A 24,453-nucleotide genomic window follows, 5' to 3' on the forward strand; every position below is an offset into this window, starting at 1 on the left:
GGACTTTGAATTCATGTAAAAACAGCAAATACTGCTGCAATATAAATAGCAAAATGAATACTTTATAATATATAAAATACCTTACTCTTTCTGGAAAGAAAAACCATTTGATATGTAACTTAAATTTTCAAAAAATACCAACGAGCAATTCTTCTTCTGGTCGTGTTTCATGTGGTTATGCAAGGACTTTGGGTAGGGCTGCATATTTAATCATAAAATTCAGCCCATTCCTGACGTCAAAATTTCAGAGGATTATGAATCATTTCAGAGTGTTTAAAAGAATTTCAGAACAGGAATAAAGAGTTGGAAGAAAACTATCTCTAAGTTAAATCTGGAGGAATCATCAGTGTTTGAGGTAGGAAAGAGAATGACATAAAGAAGCTTCAAATTTTGCAAAATGTTATTTGCCAGTGATAGTAGCTGGCTATTGCTTGTTTATATAGAGGTTGAAACAGGGTGACGCAGGTTTCTTTCTCTACCTGAAAAAGTTATAGCTCAATAATGAAGCTACTTCAAGTACACAATAAGAAAACTTTACTTAATCCTTACATTATAAAATAGAAATTGTTCTGCTTGTAAAAATGGAGACAGAGAGGGTTTTATTTTGTCAAAAGTTGAACAATAAGTGATAGAATTTTTGTTATAATCAAGACTGGCTAATTTCAAGAATCAGGTTTCTAACCAATGCACCAAGTCAGGGGTCAGCAAACTAGACCCAGGGGCAAATCTAGCCTCAGCCTGGTTTCTTTGTATGGCCCATGAGCTAAGAATAATTTTTATATATTCAATCATTTGAAGGTTAAAAAAAATCAAATCAAAGGAATAATAATTCATGGCAAGTGAAAGGTCTATGCAAATAGTTGACTAGTTGCAACAGAGACTGTGGACTGCAAAGCTTAAAATATTTTTTATGGAAAAAGTTTACTGGCCCCTGCACAAGGACACCCCATGTAATAAAGAAAATTTCTTCTCTGGTGTGTTGTAATCCAGGATATATGCTGTCTTGTGAGGAACAGATGAATTCAGAAAATTCTTGAAAATAGGAAAGCAAACTAAATAGCTTTTCAAAGAATTTTTAAAGCAATTGTTCTTTGTACTTTTAAGCCCTGGAAAATATATAAGAAAATTGGAATGGAAACCTGGTGTTTCTCAAGTCACAGCACAATGGAAATAGCAATGAACATGACATTAAAACTGGCTAGAACATATGGTCTGGATCAGTGTGTGTCCAAATCATGTAGTTCACCTTTTAAAGTTCTGTAATATTAAGCTCTAAATTCACTTTTTAAAAAGTTAAACAAAATTATAAACCTCAGGTTGATATTTCTGAAAAGAATTTAAATAAATAAATTTATTAATAATAATGCTATCAGTGCATTATTATCTTAAACTAAAATATTGAAGACCTACCAAAGAAATGAGTGAAAGGAAATAAACGTCCTCATATCTAAGGCTCTCTTTCACAACTGTAGTGATATCCTCAGCTGAGTAGTCATAATAGCAATCCCTGAAAGTTACTCAACACCCCTTCAAGTAGTGAAGCAGACGTTTTGGGGGAAGATGGATGGAAAGGTAATTCCTCTTTACTTTCTTTGCTCTTTTCTTCATTGCAGAGATGCTGTTGACTTCCCTTCAGCATATTTCTCTCTTCTTAGAGGGTTCCTACTCTTTAGTTTATGTGGGTAAAGAAATTCTTTTGTAATTAGACATTGTGCAGATTCCCATTTTCATTAATTGAACTAGTCTTTGAGAATCACTGTATTAGAAGAAGCATTTACTATTTGAAAAACTCTTGGGAGTCTAGCAAACACAGTGTAATACTTATTCAAACAACTATTACCTCCTGTCTTGATATCAGGTTTTTTTTCCATTCATAAAATAAAATAAACCATCTCTAAACTAACTCCTTTCCATGACCACCCTCAAATGAGCAAATAATTCTGGAGGCTAATAAAGATAAACATGATAATAGACTCTGACCTTTTAAAAAATAATTCATCCTGTTCAGTCAATTAACCATCCTTCTATTTCAATAGTAGTTTTGACTTAAATAGTTTGGGAGGCAGAAAAGGGGCATTCTTAAGAATATGGGCTGTTTCACTCTGACAAGAAAACTGATTTCATGTCTTTGATCACACATGCTGTAAATCCACACCTTGCCATAATATTACTTATAATTCAATAAGTAAAGAAAGGAAAATGAATTCTGATTGGGTGGAGGCTGGGAGAAGCCATTGAATGATTCATTAGTGGCTTCAGTAGTTGAAGTTAAGAAAGAACCAAAAAGTTCTATTTTTCTATGACTAAGAGTAAATGTTTGAGAGGTTCAGAAAAAGTTCACATTGCCCTTGAACAAATATGTTTTCCACATTTCACTGCCAGAATGGGGAGAAGCAGAAAGCCAGAAATTAGTGAAAAATTCTGATCTCATTTTGTTTCTGGACTACCCTGGAGTAGGAAGTACCAAATCACCCTGGAGAGACTAATGCTTTTTTCCTGTTGTTTTTGCCAGAAGTGAAAAGTATTTTGCATAGCTCTACGCCTAAGCTGACAAGAGACTCTAAAATTTTAGATTTTTTTTCAAGCTCTCAATTGCTGACACATTTTAATATATCCGGTAAAAACTCAAATATTAGAAACAGTAAAACATGGAAATGATAAGCTAACTACAAAATATTTTATTCATATTGAAATTAACATGATTTCTTTTCCCCCAAGGAAAATGATAACAAAAAGGTATACTTTTATTTAGATTTTAGAATATAACTCTTTCCTTGACCATTAAGCAATACTTAGTTTTCCCTTAAGTAGCTTATGTTAATTTTAAAAATCTTTGCCTTACTACAACATAAAATTATGTGAAAACTAGAAAATCCACATACAACTAAGCTGGAAGATGCTGAGACATTTTTAAATTTCCTAAATTTCTGGATTGATTTCTATATGTATGGATGTATGTATGTATTCATTCATCCATTCATTTACAGCAGATCTTATATTTCCCAGATAATATTTTGAAATTGAACATCTATGGGCAATTTTCACCCATGGATTTCACATTGTACCTAGTTAGTTACTCCAATGCACTAGACATTTTAAAATGATAGACATTAGAAAATCATACTATTGCTATGATTTAAGATATAGCTGAAAAAATAATACTGATTGGGTTTCAAATTCTAGCTTTCCCACTAATTAACTGAATAGCTTTTAGCAAGTTACATATCTTCTGACCCTCAGCTTTCTCATCAAGAATGTGGAATAATAATATGCTTTTTGGCTGTTATAGATATTAAATGAAGTAATTTGTAAAATGCTGAGCATGATATCAGACCTAAAGCACGAGGAAGAGTCAAAAATTATCTGCACTCTGTTATATTAAAACTTCTGTTGGCTGCACTGTCTTACCAGCACTTTCCGTTCAAGGCTACTGTCTCCCCAGTCACTGCTGTGCAGGTGTGAATGTGTTACATCAGTTCATTTGTAACTGCGGTGCGAGCAAAAATGGATGCCCCACTTGTGATTTGCATGAAAGAAGAGCAGCGTGCAGTGATTCGTTTTTTGTGGTCTGAGGGTGTACCTGGTGCCGTTATTTATCAAAGACTTTGTGCGCAGTATGAAGAAAGTGTTTTGTAACGGAGAAGTGTGTATGAATGGATAAAGTCAAGGAAGGTCGTACAAGTGTTAGCCATCAAGAAGGAGCCGGATGCCCGTCCACGTCCACACCTGATGACAACATTGAGCGTACTCGTGAAATGATTCTCTTGAATATATGAGTGACAGTGGATTATGTGGCAAATCATTTGCAAATCAGCCATGGCTCTGCCTATGAAGTAATCCATGATAGACAGGTTTTGAAAAGTTTGTGCGGAAGCCTAAACTTTGGATGAAACGCAGAGGACTGTATCCAAGGGCGTCGTGATCTTGCATGACAGTACACGTCCGCACACTTCTGCCCACACTGTCGACACTCTGCAAAAACTTCATTTCTATCAAGTAGAAGACCATCTACATGAAATACATATTTTCTAGATGACTCTTTCCAGGATATTTGAGGACTCTCATCTCCTACTGAGTTGAAAATAATGCCAGTAAACTTTTTCTGCCAGGTCCCTGGTGCAGCATGAATAAATTCTATATAGAAAAGATAAAAGGATACATTCTATAGTAAATTGTACATTAACCTACTGGCATTAAGAAATAAAATGAATAAAGACATTATGCATTTTGCATCATGCAAGATAGTAAATGACTACTAGTACCAAATAAATGCCAATCAGCAGAATTTGGGAGAGTAAGATATCATTGAGGGCTGGATTTTAATATTCTTCCAATTTTCATCATTTCAATTCCTGTATCTTCAGATATATTATCTCACTTCCCTGCTGTTTATTTGATGTATGATAGTAAATACATATACAACTTTTTTTTCATTGAACTAAAAAGGAGTTAAGGTGATTTACTTGACTTACATCTTTCATTGCATTATTCCAAGATAATTGACAATGCAATGATTTGGTCAGTGCCAAATTAAAACATCAAGAATATTTTTCAAAAATTCGTCAAAGATCCATACTTCTTGCATAGTGTTATAGATTTCCCTCTACAAATTCCAATGAGGTTTGCCTGTAGTTATATTTCATCTGACAACATTGTTTTTCTAATGTTATTTGATATATTAGTCCAAGTATCACTTCTTCTAGTTCATGGGTTTGACAAATCTATTAAACTGTATTCCAAATCATGAATTTTTAATTTTAAATAAATTATTAAAACATTATTATGTGGAGCAGTTGAAATTTCATCAATGATAATCAACATTTTATTTCATTTTAAGTGTTTGCTTCAAAACATGTTTTCTTAGTCTGTGGATACACATTCTGCAGTAAACGGGGCCATGAATCCAGACTGTGATGATACATTTGTTGACGTAATTTTTTTTAACTTTATAATTGATAATGGAAAACATTCTGATGATGTCATTTTTTAAAATTGTTTTTTCAACACTACGATAAATATTTTGGTGACTTTTATTTTTAATGTTTTATTTTGTAAAACTTTCAGGTTTTTTTAATATAAATTGATTTATTTATTTATTGACTGCGTTGGGTCTTTGTTGCTATGCACAGGCTTTCTCTAGTTGCAGCGAGCACGGGCTACTCTTCATTGTGGTGCATGAATTTCTCATTGCAATGGCTTCTCTTGTTGCCAACCACGGGCTCTAGGTGCGAGGGCTTCAGTAGTTGTGGCACATGGGCTCAGTAGCTGTGGCTCACGGGCTCTAAAGTGCAGGCTCAGTAGATATGGTGCACGGGCTTAGTTGCTCTGCATGTGGGATCTTCCCGGATCAGGGATCGAACCCATGTCCCCTGCATTGTCAGGCGGATTCTTAACCACTGCACCATCAGGAAAGGCCCTGTTTCAGGATTTTTAAAAAATAATTGCCCCACTGATAATTGCATTTTTTTTTCTTTCTTTCTGTCTTTTCTTTTTTTCATGAGCTTTCACGAAGCATGGTTGCATTCTGGTCAAATAAATTTTCACATTTTCTCCCTTAATAATATGGATTCAGAATATCATTGCATCCCATCATTTTTAACACTTACACCAAAAGCCATATCTACATATATTTCTTTTTGTTTAAGTAATCAAAAATTCTACATTATCTGAGAAACACAAATAATTTGTATAGTGTCCTGTCCTAATTCATGCACAGTATCAAATGGTATTTTAGATTTCTCATTTTTGCATAGAATTAGAAGATATGTCAAACTGAAATTTATTAATCTCTATTGTATTTTCCTGCAGATTTAGAAGATTAAATTCGATTAAATTTAAAAACTAAGGTAAGAAATGTATAAGACTTTTTTGTCTTTCTATTCTGGCTTTTCTTTTTTAGAATGTCTTATAAATACTTAAATTTATTAACAACAGATTACTCCACATTTCCTACTTAATGGAGAATTAAAAAAATACTAACTATATACTAGTTAGAAGCTGGAGCAACTACATGTGTCCAAGATGATAATAAACTAGTGATTATCTCAGGGCCAGAGTATTTCATGTGTACGCTGACAAAATCATTCATTCAAACTGGGACACTCTTGATTGTGAAAGTGGATACTATTAGTAATTTTGCCCGCACGACTTGCATGAACCAGGACTGCCTCCATATCCAGGTTCAACGCCAGGATATGCGTTGCACCTACTTGTAAGAGTGCACACCACGGTTGCATCGTCTACCTTGACATGGGACAAATGGAGTTTACACTGGAATTTGTATGAATAATTATTCTACTCTTTACCAAAAGACAGATTATTCTGATGGTAACAATGGGTTCAGCATGCAGGCACACACTAGGTACTATACCTGATGTGACTCTTCCTCCACGAATTGGACATGTAAGAAATGACATATCACAAATTCCACTTTAAATCATAATAAACCTGACAATTAGGGTTTGTCCCTTAGAGCCAGCAAAAACAAATTTGAATCATTAGCTTATTCCCTGTTTCCCATTCAGATTAGTTAAGCTCCAGCTACCTTTTGTTCATGCTGGGTTACCACTCAAACATCCATTGTCCAAGATCTCAAGGTACCTTGCTGAGCAGCAGTGCTGTGATTATGTCTATGTTTCTTGAGCAAAGGATAATTTGATCGTGCTGGAAGTCAAGTGCCGCCTCCTGTAATGTGCCCTCCTCCCATTTCCATGGGTGCTGCAAGGCTTTTGGTCTGCACTGTTTGCAGAACCAGTGAACCTCTACCGCCTACATTGGAATGAGGCAAACTTTTCTCTCCTTTGACCACCTCTCCCTCTTCCCTTTCATTACTATCATCTTATTTTTAAATAGCTTAATTTTCTACAAAGGAAAGAAAGAAAGGAAAATTTGAAGCAGAATACACTACACAAACTTTTCTAGGGTAAAGTAGTACAAAGTGTCTGCCTGCCTTGTTCTCTCTTCTCTCTTGTTCGAATAGAGGGAATAGAGAGCAAGAACAAAACGTAAATTGCTATCTCGGCAGATTAACCTACGACTTTACCATGATACGCATTAGTAAGTCAGGGCTACGCAGAGGGTCTCTCCAGATACTACATCTCTTCTTTGACCTACAAAAGAAGCCCACGGTTACTCAATCTAAATGATAAACATTTGTGACCTTTTGTTCCTTCTTACGTTCGAAGAAAAAGAAGGGAGAAAGGTCTTCTGAGGTGCAAAATAAAAAAGGAAACACACCAGTGACAACTCTAGCCCAGTTTCCTTGATGTGGAAGACATTGGCAACAGTAAGGCAAATTCTTCTTTTTGTTCCCACATGTCTACAACCAAAGTAGCATTTCAACATCATTTTTAAGTTTAAACCTCTACTTAGCATAGTTTAGCATATGCTGTTTTGGATAAACCAAACCCCAATAATGTATACTTATCCCAGGGCCAAGGACAAGCTCATGTTCCAAAGAAAAGAAAAAAAGAGAGACAGATAAAATGAACTGAATCTGTAGCTGGGGGTACTTGCTGATATGTCAAGAATTCCACTGACTCATTGTTAGTGATAAAGTCTGGTTTTGGTACAAAATTTTAATATTTATTCTTCCCCATCCTGCAGATATATATCAGCCCCCTCAGACATTAGAAGGGAACAACAAAATAAAATTTTTTCAAATGAATATTATAATTAAAATTTTATGTAGCTCTTTACTGCTTATAATATCTGTATTTAAATGTTTAGTTTTATGTTTTTATCTCATTTGTGGTGTATCCTTCAGCTATTTCCTTAAAATTATATTATTCTTAAAAAATTGTGTAAGGGTAGGAGGATAATTTTTTATATATTTATATGTATTTCTTTGGGTGTACATTTCCCCTCTAAAAATGTAATACTGTTTTTTCATGTTTATACATGAAATTTGACCAAACCTTAGCCAGTTCAATAACATAATTAGACACAATCTTGTAACAGTGTATGGCTTCATCATTGCCACATATTTAGTTCACTCCTACAAGAAATATGGATCTATATTAGTGCTACGTTATTTTAACTGAATTATGTTAGGTGGATCTCTGTCCTCAAGCATTTATTAGTGCAGTAGATAAACAAGACCAATGAGTATTAATGTGTCAGTGGGGTGTGTGTGTGTGTATGTGTGTTTGTGTATAGCTTTGATTATACAATTAATTGCATAATACATTTAGCCTAACTAACTCATTCAAGTTGAATACATTCAGATGGAATATTTTGGTAGGTAGTTTTGCATGATCATACAAAAATTAAGGACAACCTATTTAACAGGATAAAATTTCACTAAGACTTAAATGATAAGAAAAGAATGAAGTGGGACCTGAAGTGTGATATATTAAAAGTTATTAGAAAATTTTGTCAGTAATGAAAGTAAATCAGCATTAGAAAAACAAAACAAAGCAAAGAAACAAAAGGAAGATAAACTCAAATGTTAGGAGTCTAATAATAAAAAGACTGGTTAAGTTGAATGAAGTCAAGATGATAAAATAGTAAGAAATCAAAGGAGATGTTAAAAGTGGGATTATTCAATTTCTCAAATAAAATGGTTGTTATAGATTATTGTAAGAGAGTTATAAAATACTAAAACTAAAAGGGAGATTGAGATATATTTTCAAGCGAAGAAAGGGACCACAGGTATTGAGATGCCAGTGTTTTCGCATAGAGTCATAAGTAGAGGGAATTTCAGAATGCAGATTTCCCAACTCTCAATCACCTCCAAATATGTTCAGTAAGAGAGGAACTGGAGACGCAAAGCAGAACTTTCTGGAATGTTGAACAGGTCTTCCTGTTGTGAAGCTATGAGCTATGTATGTGTGAATTTACTTTTTAGTTATTGTAACATGTAAATTTCCCCAAAGAAAATTGTTACTTAACTGAATAAATCATCCTCAGGCCCCTTTCTATTCACTGCGGGCCAACCAATTTCCCCTTTGACCAGCTGGACACAGATTTGCAGACAGCCACAGCCCATGTGGTGTGGCCCAGAGCCTTTCCTGCCTCCTGTGTCACTGCTCCTCTCCAGTGGAATTTGGACTAAGACTCAAAAGGGTAATCTTCCAAGTTTCCTGCTTTTCTTCTCTCAGGCAAGAAAACAGGAAAGAATTGTTGAATCATTTATTCAGCAAGTTTTTATTGATTCCCCTGCTTATTCTAGTGTTTGTGGTACCCTCCGTTACATTATAGCCTCATTTCTAAACTAACCTTTGGAACCTTGGACTTCTTTCCGATCCTTCTTTTGCTCTATGTCAAGGGTAAAGCGGACCATTGAAATTGGTCATCCTGATCACATCTCTGACTAGAATTCTTCAAAGATTTCCAAGGGTTAGAGACTAAAGTTCAGATTACCTACGCCTCACTGACCTGGACCTCACGTTTTTCTTTAATCCAGTATCTAGCCACACTCTCTTTTTCCTATAATCTAGTTTTCCCAACACTTTTGCAGATCCCCCAAAGCATGAAGTACCTGTGCCTATTCTTAATCTGCATATTTATTATATCAATTATACTACTTGTCTGTCTCTCACTAAAGGCAGGAGCTTTCTCTTATTTTCTGGTGTTGCTTAGTTCTGGGAGCATGGACTACTTATGTGTGTCTGTTACACTGATTATCACCTTTTCTGTCTGAAAACTTTTTACTTGTCTCACTACATTTTGAATTCTTGGAAGAGGACAGTGTTGTTCTGTGTCATTTCCCAGAACTTAACCTAATATCAACTACATAGAAATAGTATAACAGTTTGCTGAATATATTAACAGATAAATGAACACTAGACTGACCCATTACTATTATTCAGGCATCCTTGTAACTACTCAAACTACTCCTCTGCTCAGACTTTTATTCCTCTCTCTTCACCAAGTAAAATTTTGTTCAGCCCAGTGTTAGTCACAATGCCTGATGCATTTTAGCTACTTGAAAAAACGTGTGTTAAATGAATGAATTAAAACTTCCCTCAAGTCAAATTCTACTTTCTTCATGTAGTATGTCTTGATCCCCATCTAGAAGTAATTTCTTCCTACCCTGAGTCCCACCAAAATTAATTTTCACTGGTTTTCATGCAGTCAGTGAATGCAATGAATGAAGACATTAGCCACCAAAACCCTTTCCTCTCTTGGGTAAGGAAAGACAGATCTCTGACAAACAGCTTTGGTTTAGGGGATACCCATCCCAGTCCACATCTGCTTGAGTAGCTATTTATGTGAGATGGAAAATGGAAACTTAACAACCTCATTTGGTGAGTATGTGCGTGGACTGTTAGTACTCAGTGAAAGTTAAAAGCCATCAAAGCTGGGAAGAATTTACACTGGCAATGGTAGACAAATGTGTATATTCAGTAATACAAAGAGACCATGAAGAATGACCACTTGGAATGTGTAAAAGTCAATCAAGTCTTTGTAATATGTGGGGCAGGGAAAAATTGTATGCTAGTTGTTCTGTGACAATGCACTGAAACACCTTGACTTTTTTACTTAAGCTCAAGAATAGAAGTCTCCTGATTTTGTGCCATAACCCAGATATACTGAAGTCCCTGGCTAAAAATAATGTATAAACAAAACATTAAGTAAAAATAACAGTAATAACAAATGAAATACTGAAAAAATTATCATCATTATCCTAAATAAATGTTGTACCTAAAAAAATGGGAGTTAACAAAAAACCAACAGCACATTCATTTCACAAAACCTTGCTAAATCAGAGAAAATGAACTTTCAAACTTAAAGTAGCTACCCTGTAGAAAGGATGGTCACAAATATGCAAAGAACTTTCCTTTCACAAGACCATTTATTTTCATATAGTATCTCAATTATTCACGATTGATTTTATCTCCCCCACCATATTCCCTCTTACTATTTTTAATGAGATTTATCATGTGCTTTATTTGTAAAATAAAGTAAATAATACATAACATAAAGTAAAGTACAGAACTCTGAATTCTGCTATCCTCTTTCTTGTTATAGCGTCTTTTCCTTCTTTCTGGGTACATTTACCATCATGAATTTGATATATACGTTTCCTTTCCTTTTAAAATATTGCTGCATACATACATATTGTTAATTAATGTTTTATATACATATATATTTTTATGCCACTTTTTTTTATTCAAATTATATTTTAAGGTCTATTTTTTTAAATTGAGTATTATGTGCCTTTCAATAGTGGGGCAGCATTGCGCCATGTGAGTATAATACATATTACTTATGCATTCCATTTTTCTCTGAGGAAATTTGGCTTGTTTCTGTTTTCTTCCAACATTGCAAATAACATTGCAGACGTCCTAGCATATATCCTATGCAAATGAAGCTCATATTATTTTCCAAAACTTTGCTGCATAATCTAATTTAATCTTCATACAAAGCCTAGGAAACATGTTGTTTCATTAACATCTTAAAAATTAATACAGAGGGCTTCCTAGGTGGCGCAGTGGTTAAGAATCCGCCTGCCAATGCAGAGGACACAGGTTTGATCCCTGCTCCAGGAAGATCCCACATGCCGCAGAGCAACTAAGCCCATGAGAAAAAAAAAAAATTAACGTATCAAAAAAGTTAAGAAACATTACCGAGTTTACACACCTGTTAAGAAGAAAGGATCTGGGAATAAACTTTCATCTATTGCTATTGAAATCATCTTGCTTATTGATTTTTTTCACATACTATTATCTGTCACGCCCATCAGAATGCAAGTCTCATGGAGACAAGTGGCCTTGATTTCTGCCAATAAGTGCTTGATAAATGAATGAGCGAGTGAACAAATGAATGAATAAATGGATGAATAAAACAGTGCTCCTGTATGTGGCAGAGCTCAAAGAGCAAAAGTACTGTTTCCTAGCCCTGGGTCCCTGAATGAATTAGTCCTAATTCTAAGCAATTCCATGTGCAAAAAAAAAAAAAAAAAAAAAACCCAGGCATGCTCCTCTGGGTTTGGCTCCTCATCAAATGTCTGTGCTTGCTCAAACTGGGAATTTAGGGATGTATATTTGGTGAGCAATCTTTGAGTCATTTCAGATGACATACGGAGGGCTGGCAGTTTGTGGTACTGAAGAAGTCTGGAAAGTTCAGTGGCTTACTATAATATTTTTGCTCATTTTGTAAACTCTGGGAAAAATAAATCTTCAAAGTTACAGCCACAGTTTTGTGACATACCAGCCTCTTAAGAATGAGTAATTAAAAGAATATGAATTGTGGTGTCTTAAACAACAAGAATAGTCCTGATTCTCGGAAAGAGACAGTTTAGCAATCCACTGTCTTTAGAGTCATTGGCAAAAATTTTCCTTTATTCTCTGCCATAAACATCAAATAAGTCATGAGGAATATTCTGTGAGCATTCTCGACACTCAGGACTGTTATCAGCACTGCATTTGTTTGAGTCATGCATTTTGTTCTACAGTATTACTACCCTGAAGATCACTGAATAACCCTAATTCATAGAATATGATTAGTTCTGTTTATTACATTTTCTACTTAGCGAAAATGTACAAAGGAAGCCTCTTTTTTTCTTTTTGTCCCTATTTTAGTGACTAAGATTGTCTAAGATGTACTTAACATACTCTGTGGCTTGAGTTAATTTAGTGTAATTAGCAACCTAATCTTCCTTTAGAGATATGGTATCTTTATGTATCTCAGGACCACCTCACTTGCAGTAAGATCCTGTTAAGTTTTTCTAAGAGGCATACCAAGTCTGTAGAAATCACAAGACATATCCTAGAATTTACATATTTTTCAATGATTATATCTTCCCTATCAATCTATTTGTGTTCATTCTACTCTTGCACAGATAATTGGACAAGATGTTAGTGTACAGTCTTGATTAGCTGAATTCTATTGGATTAATGTTTTACTAGGTTGAGTATAAAATGAACCATTATGCTATATAAGATGTCACAAGTGTTCACATTTCAAACATCATGGAAACAATAATCTATCAATAATACTGAGATTCAATCAGCATGAAAACAAAAACAAAAACAACTTTCTACCATAGCAGAAATGGTGACTCTATAGCATGCTTATTTCCTAGAATAGCTTCTAGTTTCTTCTTGCTAGAATGATTATGTGTGGATATGTGCCCAAAAGGTGGCAAATATTTTGTAACCTGTACTTACTTTCCTTAGAAATTATATAATATTCAGTTACCTCTACATTATAAATTATAACACACTAAATGAGAGATGAAAAAAATGAAATAAATAGATAAATGAGAGATGAGGTCTTTCTACTTACCTTTACTTATATGGAAAATTTCAAATAAAGACAAAAGTTGAGAATACCATAATGAACCCCTTGAACCTATGACCCAGGACTAGGACACGGCCAATCTCCTTTCCTTTCTGCCCTAGTATAAATATCCCTAGCATTCCCAGAATAAACATGGAAATGGTGTGGTGGAAATACCACTGAATGGAAGACAGAAAATCTGGGTCCAAGTCTTTGCTCTACCTTCAGAAACCTCTAGTTTCTCCATAACTCACTTATGACGTGAGGCTAATATATAACCAGATATCTTTAACCTTTTTTCACGATCTTGTTTTACACACTAGGCTGTAAGAGTATATATTGGGTTAGTGTAGTTCACTGAATGCATCTTCAGTGACCTTTCTACTTCTAAATAGACACTTGAATATAATCTACCTACACCACAAAGGCAAAATTATAACCAACTTACAAAAGAAAATAGAACTTACAAGGGAATTGTTTTTTTAACCATAGCTATTCAAACATTACAATGATGTTAACTCTTAAAAAAGGCTGATTTAGAGGCATAGGCTAGATATATCTTGAATATACGCATGTGGTCAATGAAAAACAAAAACTGATATCATAAATATATTGTAAAAATAAAACAATCTGAAATAGGCTGATGGCATTTCAAAAGCAGCCCCAAACTATAAACTAAGTAGTTTTATCTCAGCAGTAGAACAAAATGTTATGAAATTTATTTTAATGTGACGAGTTTGCAGTTAATCTAATTAAAATTGATTACACATGCAGAATTCATGTGACGATTAAGTCAGTGAAATAGAATCAGCTCTGTCTTGTGTTGCCATTGTTTGCTTGTCATTAATTCTACAATGCACAGACTCAGTCTGTCTTGTTCATTGCTATATCCTCAGCATGTAGCAAAGCACATAGTACACAAAAAAATTATGAGTAAATAAATAAATTTCTAATCAAAGTATTCTATAGAAGAAACATAAACATAATACATATGAATTATGCACATCTGTTGGTTTACAGTCATTGAGATGATTTTTAGGTATATTCAAATACATTTTGATGTCGATTATATTATTGTTATTTATATCTCCTCATCTACACATGGGTAAAGGCCTACATGCATTTAGCTATAATTTTGGTAAAATTAAGTAAATTGAAATTAATGGTGCGCTGTAAGGAAGAGAACAAATATGTCTCTGGACAAATGTGTCTACAAAAAGATAGTGATGCACTGAGGAGAAGGGCAGCTTTACAAGGTGAATTTTACCAAAATAAGGAGGCCGTGACTTAGCATCTTTATGGTGATCAGTACATTCAATATCAAGTAAAGGAGTGATTTCGTCACTAAGATGATAAAACCATTTCAAACATTTTTAAGGGAAGAGTACTATAGTTAAAACCAAGGAGGCAGAAGTTCAGCTCTGTACTGATTAGTCAATGCTTGGACTATTTCTTTCAGTTCTGGGTATTTATTTAGAATGATTTAGACAGATTAAAATACTTTTATAGATAAATGACTAAAATGGTATATGAGAAATATTTAAAGGAAGTAGACAAACAGCCTAAAGATATGAAGCCTTATTAAAAGGAATATAAAAGTTTTAAAAATTAATGGATATCATCAAGAAGAATTTCTGTTCCTTTTACTTTCTCATTATGTCTTATTTTTATCCGACTCTCTCTGAGCCACCATCTTGCCTTTCCTGGGACCCCACATCACTTCTTGATCCCTATTTTCCAACTCCACTATCAGCTTAGCAGTTAGAGAATTTCTTCTAAAGGAACTTGTGATGTAAGCAGAAAGGACAACGGAGCTTATATTTATGTTTGTCTCATTAGATCCTTGCAACATCCACGTGTTAACAGCTCAGTTTTCTTAAGGTGCAGAAAGAGATCACTCAAAACTGTCAAGTGACTTGTTCAAAGACACATGAGCAGGAAGTTAAGGACCTGTAATTATAAACCAGGTCTAATCCATGTTTTGTAAACAACAAAGTTGTGGGTCCTGGGGCTATCAGAAATACAACTTTGGAGAGTGGAAAGAAATAGTAGAACTCCTCAATTAGTTATCTGTTGCTCTGTAACCAATTACCCAAAACATAGTGGCTTAACACTGCAAATATTTATTATCTTACACAATTTCTGTGAAATATATCAGTTTTATTCAGTAAGGTATTTCATGTGTCTAGTGCCTGACACTAACTAGGAGCTCAATTATTATGAAAATAAATATGAACAAATGAAATAATAAAAGTATGTGTGAGTATATGCATATACATATATATAACTAAATGCATAAAGTATCATAGAAGTGGATAAGATTTTTAAATATGGTTATTGCTTATATGATTGCTGTTAAATGCATTTTTTCTAGAAATTTGTAAATAATAGAACATTTGGGGGTGGTGATGTTTGGTGAGTTTTGACTTTTTTCCAATCAACCTTACCTGAAAACACCTTGTGCTTTGGTTATCTATTGCCAAATGACAACTGACCCCAATACTTAGTGCCTTAAAACACCAATTCCTTTGTCTGCTTGAGCACACTTTGGCAGTTTGGGCCAGGGTTAGTGGGGTTTGTTTCTGGTCAAGGTGATTCCAGCTAGGGCAGCTCAGGGGGACGTCAATTAAGCATCCACTTCCAAGATGACCTCAGTCACCATGGCCTCTTTACGTAGCTATGTTGTCTTCTACACAGCATGCTGGTTTCAGGGTAGTCAGGGCCTTACATTGTGGGACCTTTCTCCAAAATGCAATCGCTGAATCACCCACCCTTCTTAATCTTTAGGCCAGCACTTGCATAGCATGACTTTCTCTGCATTTAACCAGTAATGTTAAAACAGGTCACAGAACCAGCTCAGGTTTAGGGAGAAGGACTACACAAGAGCGGGAATACAGAGAGGCATGGTTTACTGGGGAAAGAGGCCACATCTGATAGTTCTCTGAGGGCAGAGAACTTGCCTATATTGTCCACCACTATATTTTCTTTCTTTAGACCAGTGCTCGGTTCATACTAGGGACTAAAAATATGTATTGAAATTATTGAGTAAAGGAATGGATAAATTATATGAAGAATAAGAAAAATTTTGGTAGATTAAGGAGGGGAAGAATTAAACAGAAGACTGGCATAAGACGATGAAAAATTTCCTATTTTGAAGAGCAAAGCTTGGATGAATTCTGGGGAGAGATTTCTGAGAGATGTTGGATGTCATAGGGTAGACAAGAAGGTGTCAGAAAGTCTGATGCAAGAAAAATACATGGCCCCATCTAAAGAAAATCAAGCTACCTAAGCAGTTTGAAGTTAAAACATTGGAGATTTCAACCACTATTCTTTCTTAGTAACGGTAAACAGGTATAAATGAAGCAAAAATTCTGAAGGAGAAAAACAAAAACAATAACATCTTCAAGGAATGAAGCTCTGCAGAAAAAAACAATGCCAAATAATCACTGCATTAAACTGTTCTAGTATCAGCTCAATTAAGAAGAGAAAAAAACCCAGTGCCAAATAATCACTGCTATAGATTGAATGTTTGTGTCACTTCAAAATTAATGTTAACATTATAACCCCCAAAGAGATGGTATTGGAAGGCGAGTCCTTTGGGATGTGATTGATTGGTCCTGAGGGTGGAGTCCTCGTGAATGGGACTAGTGCCCTTATAAAAGAGGTCCCAGAGAGATCCGTCACCCTTTCCTTCATGTGAGGTTACAGTGAGAAGACAGCTGTCAATGAGAAAGCAGGCTCTCACCAGACACTGAATATGCAGGTACCATGATCTTGAACTTTCCTGTCTCCAGATTGTGAGAAATAAATATTCATAAGCCACCCAGTTTGTTATTTTTGTTACAGCAACCCAAATTAACTGAGACAATCACATCCATAATAACTGCTGACTAATTTCCAAGTAAGAGGATATCACTAGTATCAGTTAATAATGTTTGGTATCAATTAATAATGTTTAGAAAGAAAGACTCCAATCAGGAAAAAAAAGTACCAAGGAGAACTTCTCTCTTTTATATATGTATTTGTTTCTGTACAATTAAGATTTCACTAAAATAGAGAGTATTTATTGGCTAGTTCTTTTTAAAAAAAGTTTAAATGTAGAATCATAACAGAAATTTTTTTCTGTTCTCTAGATAAAGATACGTGCCACTTTGTGAAAAACATACAATCCTCACACCTAGCAGTGTCCTGCTAGAAGAACTTGTTTCAATAAAGTATATATTTATACTCTTGAGTTTCTGCTCAAAATTTTGTTATATACTTGGACCTTGGGCAAATGCTCAGAAACCCCAAATTAGCTGTGAACTAGTTACTGTTATGTCTATTTTACCATTGTTTAGTTTAATTTGAGAATTGGGTTTTATTAAAATGCAGAAAAAATTCAGAGTATTAAATATGCTCAAAGCACATTTTGTTTGGCAAGAATATTTTCTAACACAGAAAAGGCCTAGGTAAATAATAGGCCTAGGCAGCATATTGGAAAATAAAGACAGACAATCATTTTGCCCTTTTGGGTTACTGTTCTATATAGGATAAGCCTGAACTACAGACATGAATATATGGTTAATACAGTATAAGCTCATTCAGTCATTTATTTAGTAAATATGTATTGATACTATATTATATGCTGTCTTACTCTATGCCTCAGAATCAATCAGTGAACAAAATAATAATCTCTTCTCTCATGGAGTTTATGTTCTGATGAGGGAAATAAAAAAATGAATAATAATGATACGAATACATTATGTTGCGTGTGAGAAGGTAAGACACGCTACCGAAATAATAAAGGTAGAGCATTGTATGGGATTGTGGTGTCAAGGTATAAGGGAGGAACGGGATACAGCATTAAATAGGGCACCATGTTAGATACCATAGAGAGAGAACTGAGCAGAGTTGTGCAAGGTAAGGGAAGAGTTTTAAGGCAAAGGGAATTCCTGGTGCCAAGGCTTAAAGGTGAGAGACTACCTGGATTATTTGAGCAACAGCAAGGTATTAACAATAGTGGGAGGGGAGTGAGTGAGGGAGAGAGTATCACAAGAGAAATCTAAGAAGTGATAGTGGTGCTTGTGGGAGAGGGGTTGTTTCTGAAGTCTCGTAGTCTTTTGAAAGTTTTTGGCGGATTTTTTTTTAATGGAAATGCAGAGCCAATGTGTGGTTTTGTAAAGAGAAGTTGTATGTTGTAAATTAGGTTTTAACACCTCACTCAAATTGCTGTCCTGAGAACAGCCTGGAATGGGTTAACCCTGCTCTCCCCCAGCATACAAGTCTAGAGTCCTGGCCTCGCTGCCTTGAGAATGTCTTCATCAGTCACCTAATGATGCAGCTGCTCCCATGATTTGAACAAGTTCTTTGGAGCACATGGTTTTTATTTGCTCCCTTTTTTCTAATGCCATGTAAATTCATCATTAGTGAAGTGATCTGGACACTAATAATCTAGACGGAACAAACGTGATTTTTTTTACACCAACATCTGCATTTCTGGCCTTTCCATTGGTAAACCTGAAACATTAGAAATATTAATTAATTGAATTAATTAATTAAACAAATACTTATTGTGTGTCTGCTATGTGTTAGGCACTGTTCTATGACTTGCGGATTTAGTAGTAAACCAAATAATTCAAGACCCACACTCATGAAGCTCATATCAAACAATATATGCAACTCATAATGTACATATTGGAGGTTAGCTCCCATACACATGAACTGAATCTCATTTCAAAGAGGTAGACATGGGGGAATTCATACTTAGGCATATTACTTTCTTTCATATATGCCATAGCATTAAAGATCACAAGATGTTTTCTGATCCAGTTTTGTGCCTCCGGAAAAGGAACGTGTAATTGTGTTTATCACACTTGTTCCTTTTCTTGGTAACAGTCTGCTAATTTTATTCTACTTTTCTCTTTTTCTGCGGAGCTCATGTGAATGATGGGGGTGGGGGAAGGCAGGTAGAAATAGCCCAAACCCAGCTCCAGGTATGACCCAACTGACCTAAGCCAATAGACACAACCCATGCTGTTGGCCTTCAGGGATGAAACATGATCCAATTCAGGTCAATGTGACAGGAGATGTTTTTGAGGGCTTCTGAGAAAAAAGGAAGCTTTCATGTTCTCCCAAGAGAGCACCTCAGACCGATGTTCTCTCTGTCTGCTGACAGTAAAAGAGTCACTGGTAGCCACTAGCAGACCCTGGCAGCCATCTGTAACCCCAAGAAAAAGCAGCCTTAGGTTGAAACAGCACTGAGAATGGTGGCAAGGAGGCATGGAAACGAAGAGTCTTTTTTGATGTCATCAAGAACATTTGATCAAATCTTGCCTAAATTCGGACATGCCTCTGGTCATCACTTACTTAGCCCATTGAGTTCCCCTGTTGTTTAAGCCCAAGTTTGAGTCAAATGTTCTGGTACTTCAACGAAAGGATTCCTAAGTGCCCAGTGCTGGCAGTCACAAGGGGGTAACACAGAGTCTGTGACTTCAAGGGGTTTACATGTCAGTAACAAACAGAAAAGTGAGAAATTAGAGTGATGAGTTTTATGATAAAGAGAAAGAGAAGACTCCATCTAGCGAGGAGAACTCACTCAGCTTACTGGTGGGGGGACAGCAACAGGTTGCCAAGGAAGATTTCTTGGAGATGATCCCTGATTGCTTTTTTTAAATTTTTTTAAAAATTTTTTTGGGGGGGGTACACCAAGTTCAATCATCTGTTTTTATACACATATCCCCATATTCCCTCCCTCCCTCAACTCCCCCCCCCAGAGTCCCCCCCACCCTCCTGATTGCTTTTTTATAAAGTGAGGCAGAGAAAAAGAAGAGTCAGTGGAAATAAAGTCCAACACTCTTAATGATAGTACTCGTTAGCCTTTCTTGTCTGCTCCCTCTCTCTGCTGTGCTCAAATATTTGCAGATATTGTCTTGTTTAATCCTTACAATAACTCTGTGAAGTAAATACTTTATATAAATGGGGAAATTGAGGCTAATAAAAGTTAAATGACAACCCGTTTTCAAATAGCTAAGAAGTTGCAGATCTGGGAAATGAACCAACACTTTGACTCTGGGACCCACATCTGAACCCACTATATACTACTGGCTTCCAGAATTTGAGGACTAAAGCAAACATTTTCATGTCAAGTATCTTTTTGATATCTGGAGCGTTAGATAAGAGCAGCAGTGGAAATAAGTAAAAGTAGAGAGGAAATGAGGAGCTATATTGTAAAATGATTTCATGCTCCAAAGCTTATATTTTAGTCCTGAAAATTTAATGTCTTATACAATAGGATTCTAAATGTTATAATCTTGGGTCTCACCGAGACATGTCTGATCGCCAGAAAATATCTGCATCAAGCAGAGGCCAAGTACTGACATTCAATAAAACCAACATGAATTGTGATTATCTCAGAAGTGTTGTAGAAATTCCTGGGACTCATCAGTAGTATACCTAACTTACAGGAATACAAATATACATGAAATGTGGTAAACATTATCACAGGTAACTAAAAGTGTTCTTATAGGATGTTACGCAAAAACACGTTTTTTTCATGTATATGGAATATTTTAGATATATAGTTTAATGGACTGTAAAGTTTGTAAAACAACACTATTAAACATACATCAAATTCTTTTTATCTTGCATAAACAAGAATTCCTATGATATGAAGTATAAGCTAATTGATGTTTATTTATTAAACTATTCATACTCAGGAGCTATTTGGACTAACTTTATTTACATTGTATTTCTTAAAATAAAAACATTTGTTTATAAAAGCTCTTATTCTTTGTTGGCGGGAATGCAAAACGATACAACCACTTGGTAAGACAGTTTGGCAGTCTCTTACAAGTTAAACATAGTCTTACAATATAGCCAGCAATCACACTCCCAGGTATTTACCCAATGAGCTAAAATTTTATGTCCACACAAAAACCTGCGCACAAATGTTTATAGCTGCTTTGTTTATAATTACCAAAAATTGGAAGCAACAAAATGTCTTTCAATAGGATAATGGATGAACAAATAGTAATACAATTATGCTATAGAATATTATTCAGTGAAACAAATAAATAAGCTATTAAGCCACAGAAAGATATGGAGGAACTTTAAGTGCATGTTGCTAAGATGAAATAGCCAGCCTGAAAAAGCTACGCTGCATGATTCTAACCATATGATATTATGGAAAAGGCAAAACTATAGAGATAGAAAAAAAATCAGTGGTTTCCCAAGTTCAGGAGGAGGGAAACGGGGATGAATAGGTGGAGTACAGGGCACTTTTAGGGTTGTTGAAACTATTCTGTGTGATACTATAATTGTGGACACATAACATTATGCATTTGCCAAAACTGCAACATAAAGGGTAAACCCTAATGCAAACTATGGAATTCAGTTAAAGTACTGAATATATTGGTTCATCAATTGTAACAAATGTACCACAGTAATGCAAGATACGAATAATAGGGGAAACAGTGAGGAAGGAGCAGAGGGTATACAGGCATTCTTTGTAATTTCTGAACATATTTTTTCTGAAAACCTGAAACTGCTCTAAAAACATAAAACCTATTAAAATTTAAGATCAAATATTTACTTAGAGCCATTTGGGGGCAACATAAGCCACAAATAATTGAATTCTAAAATTAGAAGCATAAATTTCAATACATTTCAGAATTTAGAGGGAAACTGGAGATTCTCTAGTTTAAGCATGACTTGGTTCATTTTTGAACCTCTAGCTCAGAAAGTTTAATGACTGTCACCATGGCCACAAAGCATGCAAATGGGAGAACCTGGATTTGGACTCTGTTTACTTGACTTATAGTTCATAACGTTCTCCACTACACCAACTGATTATAGTGTGAAAGGGTCAAGGATACAGACCAAAGCATGAGGTCTTTTGAACAGCAGTGAAAATGTAAGTGTACATTTCCTATGTACTTTTCTTGCTTTTCTAATAATGGTCCATATTTTGAAAACATGCACACACACACACATATGTGGACATATACATGCACACACAAACACACTCATATATATAAATACCCTCTATTGGGGGCTTTTGATGTTTCATATAAAGAAATAAACTCAGAGCAAGGTAGAACCTGCTTATTTTATAGACTCATTGAACAATATTTGAGTTGTTGGATTGCATTTTGGGGGATGAGAGGAGGAGAAGGAATCGTTACTGAACAATTCCTAGCTTGTGTAAGTCCCTTCTTTTTTAAAATCTAACATCTGTGTAGATTTTTGTAATTTGGCAGAGCCTGTATCTGGACATGACAAATTTCAGCTGGAAAAATATGTTACGAAAAATCTTTCAGATGTCACATCATGAGTAGGGCCTCTGCTAAATCCAAAAGTGCAGCTGGACCATATTATTACATAGTTATTTTATTTGCATTCCTGACCCCTAAGGAGTAAGTGGATTTCCATCTGGTATATTATATCACTCTTCTTCTATGATGAGGGCGAGCATTTTTTAAAGTTATGCTAAGAGCATAACTGAATTAAACATTATCAATCAATTATTTGAAATAATATTATTCTTTATTAACTTAGCAAGGAACTGTAAAACCAACTATAGCTCAAAAAATAATTAATATTTGAATATGACCATAGTTAATTTTGTACAAAGTTGAGAATTAAAGATTAAATATATTTTAATCAATAGACTTTTAAAATAATATATCTTTACAGTATCTATTATCTGTCTAGTGTCATGGAACTTTTTCAAAGTCTCAAAGCTAGTCATTATATAACTCTTGACCAAAATCCTAGGCTTTCCCTGGGTTAGAGGATATCAGAGTTCATATTGCCAGAAAAGAAAGAGAGACAGAGAGAGAGAAAAGAAAAAATGAATTAGTTTCTCAAATAAATTATAATTTCCATAAAGATTCTCATAACTGTTGTGTGATTTCTACTCTAGAGCAGGGCAAATATTCATATTCTAATGTCACAGATGAAAGCATGGCCACCCAGTGAGGTTAAGTGAGCTCTCTGCACTGGTGGAGTCAGAAATTCACCTCAATCTTCTGCTTTAAATTGTATCTAGCTACTTTAAAGCAATAGAGAAAAGGCATTATGAAAACATGTTTTTTTGCTTAATCACACACCAAGCGGGTATCTTATTCCCCTGAAATACTATTGTGGAACAGTTTAAAAGTAGCATTTCACATGAAAGAAGTTCCAAAATTAAATGTACTGATATAAAGGGCAACTATTGACAAGTATCTTATATTTAATAAATTTACCCTCTTCTATTCAGAAAAAGATTACTACTTGTGTTCAAAGTGTGTCTTTGGGAGAGGAAAATGTGGTGGTGGTCTAGCTGCTCATCTCAGAGTTACTGATGTTGGAAATGACTCAATAGAACAACACCACTGCGCCTACACCTCATCTTCACATCGAAGCACCCTTGGCAATGGTTTCCCATTACGAGGCCAGGCTGAGAAGTCTTCCAGTACAGGGAAGTTCTGTGGACTTGTGACCTCAAGACCCCTGGATTTGAAAGAAGAATTCCACATGACCGAGAGAGAGTAACTGGCGTCCAGAGCAGTGGGGGCTCCAAGGAGTCTACAGCTGTATCCTGGATGGGACAGAGCAAGTGTTTGCTTGCCAAGCAGGCCCAGATTATCACAATTTACGCAGGAGGAGATATGGGACCTTAGGAGGAGACTGTTAAATTTAACGCCATGATGGCTATATTCTAGTTACCGTCTCTACCCTGTCCTGTGCCCCAGAGGGCTGACCTCTATGGACCTCATTATGGTGCTGCCTTAGTCTCTGGCTTCCACTGGGTCTGACAAATGAGAGTAATTTGTAGGGCAGGGGAGAATTGATTTGCCTCCTGTCCCTCCGCACCAGTGGTGATTGTGCCAGTGGCTGTGTGCCTCTGCTTCTGCTGCCACATTTATTCAGGGACCCCAGCCTTCCAAGGCTACAGATTTCCCTGGATTCTGATAATGCCAGTCCCTCCCCCTTTTCCTACAGGGTGGTCACGGTTTACAACTGTTTCTTGTTATGGATAATTGACCATTCTCTCTACTTTCTTTACCACCTGAACACACCTCTGTATAGCTCCTTCATTATAAAGTCTTTTCAATTCAACACTTCAAATGTGTTGTTTCTGCTCAAACCCTAACATAAAGTAATAATAATAACTAATAAGTATTACTATATGCCAAATATTATATTTAGAAGTGAAAATGACATAAAATTTCATAATAAATGTCTGAGGCTGATATATGT

This window comes from Hippopotamus amphibius, chromosome 7, assembly GCF_030028045.1.
Source record: "Hippopotamus amphibius kiboko isolate mHipAmp2 chromosome 7, mHipAmp2.hap2, whole genome shotgun sequence".
Taxonomy (NCBI): Eukaryota; Metazoa; Chordata; class Mammalia; order Artiodactyla; family Hippopotamidae; genus Hippopotamus; species Hippopotamus amphibius.